General features: G+C 48.2%; 1 protein-coding gene across 1 annotated transcript in view; it reads right to left on the bottom strand.

The window, feature by feature from the left end:
• Zmym2 (zinc finger MYM-type containing 2) overlaps positions 1–6,253 on the bottom strand; it is a 68,916-nt gene extending 62,663 nt beyond the window's left edge. The window contains 2 exon segments of the mRNA XM_060391123.1: positions 5,186–5,248; positions 6,210–6,253. The gene's annotated coding sequence lies outside the window, so the exon portion shown is untranslated.
• Between the last annotated feature and the right edge of the window lie 5,108 nt (positions 6,254–11,361).

Raw genomic sequence — 11,361 nt, forward strand, 5'->3', positions numbered from 1 at the left:
TCTGGAAGAACAGCCAATGCTCTTAACCTCTGAGCCATCTCTCCAACCCTTTGAACTCTCCAACTTTAAACTTTTAAAGAGATTAAATTTTTAAAGTATTGGAAATTTTTAAAGACTGTGATTTTGAAAGTTGGACTATATTTTATTTTGATATATTAACATGGTATCTTAGAAACAAGGAAAGAATTGAAAAGCTATGGCTTAAAGTGGTTTTGTTTGTGTATCAAGTGGACAAGGAATGGAGTATTCTAGTTAGTTTGCTGTCAATGTGACACTGCCCAGAGTCATCAAAGAAGTATCAACTAAAGGGCTAACCAGATTAGATTGAACTATGCCATGTCTTTGAGGAATTGTCTTGACTTATGATTGATGTGGGAAGGACCAGCCTGCTCTTAACAATATCATTTCTGGGCAGGGAGGCCTAGAGGCTGTATAAAACTAGCTGAGGAGGGCATTATAGTGTACCTTTTAATAGTACTTTGGAAGCAAAAGCAGAGGCATGCATATCTCTATAGGTTTGAGTGCAGCCTGGTCTACACAGGAAGTTCCAAGCCATGTGGGCTATACACTGAAATTCTTTCAAAAAAGAAGAAATGAAAGGAGAGAGGAAGGGGGTAGGGGGTTGGGAGTTACAGTCCAGAAAGCAACATTCCTTCTTGGTTCCTACTTCCAGGTTCCTCCCTGAGTTCCTGCCCTGACTTTCCTCAATGATAGAGTGTAGGGGCAGGTCCTGAGTTCAATTCTCAGCAACCACATGGTGCCTCACAACAATCTATACTGATGCCCTCTTCAGGCAAGCAGAACGCAGACAAAGCACCCATATACATTAAAAAATGAATAAATAAATCTTAAAAAGAGAAAAAGAGTAGTGACTCCAAGATGGCAGCGAGCCGTGCACAACCATTATCTGAGGGGCAGAGGATCAGAAAAATGAAATGATAAAACTGTGACCTAAAAGTGTAAAACAAATAATCCCTCCTCTAAGGAGGATCTCATTATATTTAATCTCAATATTTTATATTTAATCTGTTTTATCACAGCAAAAAAAAAAAAAAAACGCAAGCTAAGACACTGTCTCAAAAAAACAATAATTAAAGAAATAAACCACAAATCACACCATGTGATCAAGTGATTTGTACTATCTAACCAATGTTTTATGCTAAAATAAATTTTTATTAACAAAAATTTTATTCTGCAGTTTATCAAAAACACTTCAAGTTTTTAAACTGAAATGCACTGTCTTAAGATTTATTTTTAGGTGCATTGGTGATTTTCCTGCATGTATGTCTGTGTAAGGGTGCCAGATTCTCTAGAACTGGAGTTAAAGACAATTGTGACACACCATGGGGTGCTGGAAATTAAATATCAGTCCTCTGCAAAAACAGCCAGTGGTCTAACCGCTGAGCCATCTTCCCAGCCCCTGAACTGATACGCTTTTAAACAAAAAGCATAAAAAGTATTGATTCACCCTTTAAAATGACCGACTATCAGCCAGGCATGACAGCTCATTCCTTTAATCCCAGCACTCAGGGAGGCAGAGGCAAGCAGATGGCTGAGTTCAAGGCCAGCCTGGTCTACAGAGCAACTCCAGGATTACCAAGGCCATACACAGAGAAACCCTGTCTCTAAAAACAAAAACAAAAAGAATGACTATCTTTTTACCAAGAATTTAGCAAGGGCACCAATAAAGATGCACTTGCTATTGCTATGTTTAAAAAACAAAAAAGAACTTATAATGACAATTGTTTTAACACAAAGATATACAACAATATAAAACAGCATTTTCTAGATGGTATGCAAAAACTACACTGTAACCGTTGCTGTGAACCTCATACTTACCCATTTATCCAACAGCAATTGTTTTCTCACTAGCAACCTTATGAATTCTATGTATTGGGATCTGCACAGCAGTTAGATGAGTATGTTCAGGTCTAAAATCCTCATTCTATACTGTTAGTAATAGAAGGAAAATAATCAACCAAAATTAAAATAAAAATTTGCTAAGCTTGAAGTCCAGGCAATCTATTTCCTAATGAGAGATATTCCAGAAAGAAAGTCAGTCAGCTTTCCCTCTCCCTCTCTCCCTCTCCCCCAACCCTCAAGAGTGCATGTGGTATCAAGGTACCACTGTGGTGGCTCACACATGTAATCCTAGCACCCAGGCAGGGTAAGAAATTGAGCTTTCCTTACAGTCCCCTAAAGACACCCAGAAGTGAGTATGCCTAAGATTTCTTACAATAAGTGCCATTTAACATAATAAACTGTGTGTTAATGATATCAATAAAGTAGGGACAGTGCATAAAAAGACAACATTAAAAATATAACACCTTTTGACAAGTTACAGTACTTCATACACATTTCATAGACATTTTCTCTCTCTCAGTAATCCCAGAGCATCTTGTAAAGATTCACTTTGTCACAATAGCACTGTTTGTATACTTCTGTACCTCACACAAGCAAAACAGAGTAAAAGCCTACAAAAATTAATCCAGTTATACAAATCTATGGTCTGACAACCTCACAACCATGACAGCTAGAAATGCTCTTCTGTCAGCATCCGTGATTGACAAAGGACTGATACAAAGTCAGGCCACATCAGGTGGCACACACCTGTAACCCTAGCACTAAGTAAGACTGAGCCAGGAGAGCTGCTGCAAATTCCAAGCCAGCCTGAGTTACATAGACATAGCAAGACAGTCTCAAACAAACAAAAAAAACCCAACTAAGACAAAGGGGTGGAGGGGAAGATAAGTCTACCTCCAATATGATAAACATCATCTATTTGAAAGATCCTGAAATGTAGTTTCTGAATGACTTATTTCCTAAAAAGACTTCACACTCATTAGAGGTTTATATTCAAGCCAGGAATAGTGGTGAACACCTACAATCCTAGCACTTGGAAGCCTGAGACAGGTGAATCACTGAAGTTCAGGGCCAGCTTGGTCTACAAAGTTCTAGAACTATATGGTAAAACCTAGTCTCAAATAATAATGAAGTTCTTTCAAACTGTCAGCCTAATGTGGACATATATTGCAAGAAAAATATATATAGAGATAGACAGATAGATAGACAGACAGATAGATAGAAACAGCCTCTATTAGTTTTAAAATGAAGTAGTTAAAAAAAAAAAATCTAATGAGCTGGGTATGGTGACACACACCTTTAATCCCAGCACTGAAGAGGCAGAGGCAAGCAGATCTCAGGCCAGCCTGGTCTACAACTGGCCAGGACAGCCATGGCTACATAGAGAAACTCTATCTCGAAAAACAAAAAGGAAAAAAGCAATCTAGATGAAGCAGGCCATGACAGCATATCCTGCAACCCCACCAATTAATAAGCAGGGGCACAAAGAACTGTTCAAGGACATCCTGTGCTACACAGTGAATTCAAGGCCAGCCTGGACCATAATCCTACTCACAAATGAATAGTAAGTAAGTAAGCAAGTAGATAGATAAGATGGATGGATGGATGGATAAATACTGGTCCCCCCCTTTTTTTGTTTGCTCCCAGTCCCACACCCCCAACCCAAGATAGGGCACACAAAGCTGGTCCCGAGTGCTGGGATTAAAGGTATGCACCACCACCGCCCAGCATTCTCTATTTTTTTTTTTTTAATAAAGAGTTCAGACAGGATTCAAGCACTTTTTATGTTTCTACTTCAAAGTTCAGACCTTGCTTTACTAAATACTTCTCAGTATCTTTCTATACCTATTTCCTCTTCTGCAAATTCGGAATAAAAACCGTATTCAGAAGGGAAAAATATTAGCTATATTACCAAGTCCTCCTGAGGATTAAATTACTTAACACAAGTTAAAAAATATTTAACAATGGGTTGGAGAGATGGTTCAGCAGTTAAAAGGACTTGTTCTTGTGGGGCTCAGCTTCTAGCACTCCACAGTGGCTCACAACCATCTCCAGCTCCAGGAGATCCAAACCCTTTTCTGACATTCTTGGGCACCAGGTACATGTGTGATGTACATACATTCATGCAGGCAAAATAATCATACACATTAAAAAACATATCCAGAGAAACCATGAGCACCTATACTTGTGACACACCTTTGAAAGTATAAAAGTTACAGCACCAGCTGTTCTGGGGCTCAAGAGTGCCATTTGGGACTAAAAATGAAGCTCAGCTCGTAGTGTTTTCTAGCACGCAGGAAACACCGGCTTTGATTCCCAGAACCAAATACGTCTGGCAAGTGGGGAAGACGTCTGTATTCTAGCACTTGGAAAGTTGAGACAGAGAGGTCACAAAATAATAATAATAATAAAATAAAAAACTCAAGATCAACCTGGGATACATTAGACCCTATATCAATGTAAGAAACTGAGATACCAAGATGGCTGAGGATATAGCGTTGCTCGCAGCATGAGCCTAACAGCCAGAGTTGGATCCACAGAACCCAGTAAACATGGCAGAATAGAACTCCAAAAGTCATCATGACCTACACACTGGCGCTGTGGCATGTGCACCCCATGAACACGTCATACACTCCCAATTTTTAGAAATGTTTTTTAAAGTGTGACTGAGTAGATTATTCAACACCAGAGATGAAAGACTCAGTAAAGGACTACAAAGGTCTCAGCAACATCTACTTGGTGATCTAAAACAATAGATACAATGAGCAGATATTGTATCCTTTCTTAACCAAAGACCCCCCCCCAAAAAAAAAAAGAAAAAAATCTAGAACCACATCCACCAAAGGGTAAAATTTTGTCATTTAGGTCAGACATAAAAGTTAAGCAACTCTCTCTAGTTGTCCAATACTCAATGGTTAATGCTCAATTAACCATTATGACAAGAAAAATGTCAAAAATGGTTGCGTGCACTTCAAACAAAATAACGTTAATTCCCGCTCTGCAACTCTAGAGGGCACCAGAAATATGCCCTCCTTCACAAACACCCCTCCTCCGCGGTAACGTGAGCAGCTGCAGGAGCCGTCGTCTGGTTGCTGAGGTTGGTATTGCAGCAGCAGAAGCGATGTCTGCAGCGGTGGAAACAGCAGCGCCCACTCCCAGCTGCCTCACCCGGCATCACTAGGCTTCTCGGCGAGAGCAGCTGCCACCCAGGGGGAGACCCCTCCCCCTTAAAACAACCAGGAGGACCAGGTCCCATAACTGAACCCCTATAACCTGGCGAGGGCCTCTGTATTAAGCAACAAATTAGAAGCGAGAGACTCACAATGGTGTTTTCCTCACTTTCTGCCAAAGACGCACGAGACAGGATTGAACGAAATTTCTGGTCCTGGGATAGGAGAGGAGGGGGGAAAAAAAAGAAAAGAAAAATGGATGAACACCCAATCTGGTAGGAGCACCAAACCTATTTCACCAGGAGGAGGCAGAGAAGGGACTAAGAGGTCAAGGAGGTTCGATCCTTCTATTATTACCCCCAGCCCACGCAGAAGGGCCCACTCCTATTCAAGTGAAGTGAAATATTTATCTGGGGCCAAACCTATGTGAAAGCCACAATCTGCAGGGGAAGAAACCTGAGGGCATCAAGCCTGCTCCTGGGAAGGGGGGAAGGGCAAACCTTGCCCCGACGCCAGCAAGGGACTTGCACTCCCTCTCAAATCTTACCACCCACAGTCATCCTAGCCGAACCCAGCACCAATTTACAGGTGAGAGACGGTTCAGGTCAGCGCCGGGCTGATATTGCCCATATTTGCCCCAAGCAGTTGCCCTGGGCCCGAGGTTTGCCCCCCCTGCAGTCCGCCACCGGCAGCGCTGCCTCCCCGTCCGCCATTAGAGACCCAGCCAAACAATACGTGAGGAGCAAGAGCCGCGCAGCACAGCGCCGGGGAGGAGACCAGCGACGAGCGGGGCCAGCGAGGCTCAGGCGGCGCCCCTCGCCTCCGAAAACTTGGGGTCTCGGCCGGGCGGACAGGGTGGGAGTGGGCCCCGGGCGGGAGGGCCAACGGGCCCCTCCCCGGCCCGCCCGCAGCACAGAAAGGAAAACACCCCTCGACCTCCGGCCGCCGCCGCCGGCGACCCGAGGGCCCCGCGACCCCCGCCCCGGCGTCCGCCTCACCCAGCCCGCCCGGCCGCGGCCGCGCCCGCGCTCCCTCAGCTCGGGCCGCACGCGAAGCCGCCCGGGACAGGAGCGCGGCCCCCGGCGCACCCCGAGGCCCCGACGCAGCGGCGGCGACGCCGGCAGCCGCGGGCTGCGAAGCCCGGCTCGGGGGGGAGGCTCCCGAGGCGGCCCTCACCCATCTCCGCCTCCCCCGTCGCCCCCGCCTCCGCCTCCTCCTCCCGAGGCTGCGCTGCTCCCAGCCACCCCCACTCTCCGCGGCCCTCGACAGGAGCGACAGCGGGCAGGAGCCTCACCCGGTTCTGGCTGCAGTTCCGCGGAACGAACCTCCCCTCCCCCGGCCCACCCCCCTCCGGCGACACGCACAACTCCGCTCGGTCCAGTCCCGGCTTTAGCGCTGGTGAGGAGGAGGAGGTGGAGGAGGCGGCGGCGCGGCGGAGCCCCGGGAGGCCCCGCCCTCCGCGCGCTCATTGGCTGCTGGCGAAGGCGGCCCGGAACGCCTCGGGCACGTCCATTGGCTCGGGCGGCCTTCGCTCACGAGCCGCCCCGCTGAAGTCGTCGGAGCGCCTGTCCGTCAGGAGCGGGCCACGCCCTCGGGCCTGCCGTTCCCTCCCCCCCGCCGTCAGCCCCGGGCTTAGCCGGCTCTCCCTCCCTCGCTGCCTCCTTCCCTCCCTCCCTCCCTCCCTCCCTCCGTGCCCCCGCCCCGCCCCGCCCCCACCCTCCGCCGGGTCCGCCGGGGTCAGGAGCCCGAGTGGTGCGGCCCGCAGTTCGGATCGCGCTTCGGCCTCGGGGCCGGGGCTCCTCGTCGAGGCTCCCCGCGGTCCGGCCGCCCCGCCTGGGCCTCCAGACGGCCGCCGCGGCCCCCGGCGACCCTGCCCGCGCACAGACGCGGCCTCGAGGCCCCGGCGTCCTCCCTGTCCAGGCCGCCGCGGCCCCGGCGACGGCCGCAGAGGGAAGGGCGGCCCCGCGGGCTCCCCCGCCTCGCCTCGCCCGAGGGACCGGTCCCCACCTCCGCCATGGCTGCGGCGGGAGGAGCCGTCGTCCTCCATCTTGTGGGCTTTGCCGGGAGGACCTGGGGCCCCTCCGGGCCGAGCCCCGCAGGGCGGGAACCCGGCGGGGCCCGCGCTCCGCCGTCGGCCTCGGCCGCCGAGGGCCCGGACGCCGCCGCCGCCGCCGCGCGGGACAGAGCCGCGGCGCGCGCCCCGGGGCCCCGGGCTCGGCCGTCGGTGCCCGGCGGAGCGCGCGCCCCCGGGCCCGCCCAGCGCCAGTCCTCCGCGGGGACCCTCCGCCCCGGGCCCGGCCCCGCGCGCAGCGGCCCTCGCGCGGGAGCCCCGCCGGGCGCGTTCGCAGCGGAGCCGCGAGAGGGCGGCACGAGGGTCTTTTGTTCCTCGTCCACACCTCCATCGTCGGCGGATGTCATGGTGCCGGGTTCCCGAGCCGGGGAGACCCGAGAGCCGCACCTCGCCCTGGCGGCGCTCGGCGGGACTGCCACGGCTGCTGCTGGGTGCTTCGACTGGCAAAGGGATGAATTAAACTAGACCTCTCGGTTTCCGGACTGACAGTACTGCCTATTAATGAGACATGTGACGTCTCATTTTAAAGCTCCTCAGGATGATAACACGAAATTTTTAATGAAGTGAATTATCGATTAAGGACTGAAGACTAATGTGTAAACTCTAGCGGGTGCCATTTTCAAAGAATAACCTGGTAGAAACATTCATTTTCAATAAAAATTAAGCCGAGTGCTTTCACCCTCATCAAAATTCCATACATACACTTCTCTCTTACTAATTGAAAAAGAAGAAAAGTCAACGTGTATATGAACCAGCTCTTCAGAAAGTATTTTTCAGAAAATTTTTGTAAAAAGCATTCTTTTGTTTTGGATACACTAAAACATTCTTGTAGCACTTCATATTACACAATATGATTTTACATCGATATGCTCAAAGTCATAGTCACAACAGGAACACCTTAATAGCCAGCATGGTGGCACACGCCTCTAATCCGAGCACTCAGGGAGGCACAGACAGGTGGAGCTCTGTGAGTTCAACGCCAGCCTGGTCACCAGTGTCCAGGACAGCCAAGGCCACACAGAGAAATCCTGTCTCGAAGAACAAAATATTATAAAATAATAATAATGTGAAGAATTATAAAACTTACTGAGAACGTGGCAGTATCTATTTTCTGCTGTCATGGAGGGCCATATTCTTTTATTCTTAATTTTTTTTTGTATACATTACATTTTTCCCTTCCTTCATTTCTTGAACCTCCTACTCCCCTCCCTATTCCAACTTCCTGTGATTTTTCTCTCAAAAGAAAAAGCAAAAGAAATAGGAAACCGGTAAGAAAAAATAAGAGCCAAGATGTGCAAGACAGTGATGGTGCACCACTTAAATCCCTCACTTTGGAGGCAGAGACAGACAGATCTCCAAGTTCTAGGCCAGCCTGGGTCTACAGAGTAAGCTCTGAGACAGCCAGGACTGTTACTCAGAGAAACCCTATCTCAAACAAACAAACAAGCAAATAAATAAATAATGTCAAAATGAAACAAAAAGTCCACATAAAAAAAGCCTGGAGTGCAATTATGTTGGCCAACTACTCCTGGGCCCCTGGCCTGCCCAGAAGACTGGTTGATATACTCAATGACACTTCCGTAGAAAAGAACTGAGTTTCCCTTTGCCAGCAGATACTAGTTGCAAATAGCTTCTTGGTTAGGAGTGGGACACCAGGGTCCACTTCTCCCCCACAGTGCTAGAACTTGAACCCCAACAGGTCCTATAAGTTCTGTCCCAGCCTCTCTGAGCAGTCAGAGTGTATCAGTCCTGTTGTTTCCCTGGAGTCACCCACCGCCTCTGGCTCTTACTATCCATCCTCCTCACTCCTGAATATATCCCTGATCCTTGAGGGAGGAGGCTGATGAAGACGTTAGGGTCGTATTCTGTGGCACTCATTTTTAAAATTACTTTATTTGGGGTATTAGGCCTCAACCTCCCTTCTAACCTCCCAACCCTACATAGGAGAGAGGAGTTCCGTGGGGAGAGGGCCCAGACCCCTTCACTTCTCCGGGCTGTTTAAGATCAGTGGGTCTTTCAGGACTCTATACCAACAGCACACACAGCAGTCTCCTTCAAGCCACTGCACCCCAAAGTGTTTCTCTCCATCTCTCTGCTCCACGCTGCCACACCAGCCATCTCTTGGGTCTCTCCAAACTGCTATTAGCCACACACCAAGAAACACCACACCACGCTTTCTCTTTCTGAGCCCTCTTTTTATATCCTCAGAGTCCTAGACCACGCCCCTCTCCATGGCAAAGGTGGAAGGCTGTTACCAGCTGGCTAAAGCCACGCCCCACATGAGACAATTGACAGGTGTGGACAAACTATAGTACAACCAAAATCCCATGCTTGGGATGAAAACAAAACCATATTTACATAACAAAACTGACCTTACAAAGAAACCAAAACTTGCATTAAAATATCCTAAATGGACTCACTGAATTTATTATCGTGAGAAGTGTTTTGTTTTGTTTTTTGCTGTTGTTGTTTCATACTTTTTCATAATTTATTCACTTTACATCTCGATCATAGCCTCCTCCCTCCTCTCCTCCCGATTCCACCCTCCCTCCCTCTTCCCCCATCTTCCCTCTCCTACTCCTCAGAAAAGGGGGTCCCCCTCCTAACAACACACCCCAGCACACATCAAGTAGAATAAGGACTGATTGAATCATCTTCCCCAATGCCCTGGGGGAAGTGATCAAAAAGCAGGCAATGGAGTCCAAGCCAGAGACAGCACCTGCTCCTCTTACTAGGAAACCCACATGAGGACCAAAATGCCCATCAGCTACATCTTTGTGGGGGGGAGAAGTGTTTTTATGTGGTAAGCTGACTGACTGGTTTGCCACAAGCTATTCACACAGGAACAGCTTTATACTTCTATCAATTCCCTAATGTTATTGCTGTTTTCTACTTTATAATTGTCTGATGACGACCTAAGCGCAACCCCTGGAAACAGGTGGATATCACCCTTCCAGGAAAAGAGTCAAGTGTTGACTTGGTTAGTTGAAACGGGTTTGGACATTCCAGGATGGCCTAGAACTCAAATATGTAGCTAAGGAAGACCCTGAATTCCTGGTCTTTCTGACTCTGCCTCCCAAATTCTGGGATAAGCATGTACCACCACAGCCTGCTCAAATCCTCACACACTCCAGGCTGGCCTCCAATTTACTTCGTAGCTGAGGATGACTTTGGACTCTTTTATCTTTCCCATACCTCCTAAATTCAAGGATTACAAACATTTGCCACTGCACAAACATCCATGTGTACACACTCACACGCTCTGATATAATTTTTAAAATAAAAATAGGTGGAAGATTAAATACAATACTTTGCTCACCATTTTCTTTTGTCCATAAAACTTAACAGCTTCTCAGAGTTTTCTTTCATTTTGCTCTAAGATAATCTCTCACTGTGTAACCTGATTGACCTGAAACTCAATATGTAGACCAGGCTGTCCTGCAACCTCTCCTACCTCTGCCTGCTAAGTGCTGAGCTTGTACCACCATACCCTGCCAGTTACAAGAGTTTCGATTGAATTACCTGTGTGAATTTTTCCTACTGAGAGGAACAAATACCCATTTACCCCATGTCGGGTACCAAAGACAAACCAAAGAAATGACTCTATCCAAGTAGAACTCTGTGAAAGGATGGATTCAGTTATGACTCCTTACAAGAACAACAGCAATTTACATTGAAGAAAAGTCTTTCCAGAAACTGTTGTTACATTTTAGATCATTCTGGAGAGCCACCTCTGAAGCCCCTCCCCCAGCAACTATTAAGTCTCTTTTTAGTCTTAGGAAAGCACAGGGCTTTGGGAACCCCTCCCCCACCAGCTGTTAACGGCCTATGTTTTCTTGGGATGAGGCAGGGATACCTGAGCCCTTCCCCCAACCAACTGTTAACTGCCTATACATCCATCTCCAATATGATAAACAGTAATGGACTGAATCTTGCACAGATCTTGTATAAGTAATTACAGTGGCTGAGAGTTCAAGAATGCAAGGGCTAAGACATGCCAGGAGGAGCGGGACATGCTGGCGCACACCTGTGATCCCAACACTTTCGGAAGCAGAGGCAGGTGGAACTATATGAGTTCGAAGCCAGCCTGGTCTATAAAGCAAGTCCCAGGCCAACGGGAACTACAAAATGAGGCACTGTCAAAAAGAAAAAGAAGAAGAAAAAAGCAGAGGGTGGTACAGAGGGATGGCTCAGCAGCGAATGCCTAGTGCCAACCCTGACGAGCTGAGTTCCATCCATAGAATCCCTGAGGTGGAG

This window comes from Meriones unguiculatus, chromosome 9 (assembly GCF_030254825.1).
Source record: "Meriones unguiculatus strain TT.TT164.6M chromosome 9, Bangor_MerUng_6.1, whole genome shotgun sequence".
NCBI lineage: Eukaryota > Metazoa > Chordata > Mammalia > Rodentia > Muridae > Meriones > Meriones unguiculatus.